We start from the raw sequence: 239 nt of genomic DNA, 5'->3' as shown, positions 1-239 counted from the left end.
GGGAACCGAAACCCACCGTGGGGGCGGGGGGAGGCATACAAGGGGTACCCGAGGAGCACGTGGGCACACGGGGGCTGTGGGCAGGGCACTGCCAGGGGATTTTGGGACACAGCATCGCTCTGGGCATCGCCTTTGGCAGGATGATGAAACCACCTGAAGCCTCACTAGTGCTGGGGGGGCAGAGAACATGTCCCATGGGATGCCGGACTGCACTAAATTTTTAAAATTTTGTGCAAAAA

This window comes from Cariama cristata, unplaced genomic scaffold, assembly GCF_000690535.1.
Source record: "Cariama cristata isolate BGI_N322 unplaced genomic scaffold, ASM69053v1 scaffold31736, whole genome shotgun sequence".
Classification (NCBI taxonomy): domain Eukaryota; kingdom Metazoa; phylum Chordata; class Aves; order Cariamiformes; family Cariamidae; genus Cariama; species Cariama cristata.
Note: the sequence above shows the minus strand (reverse complement) of the source record.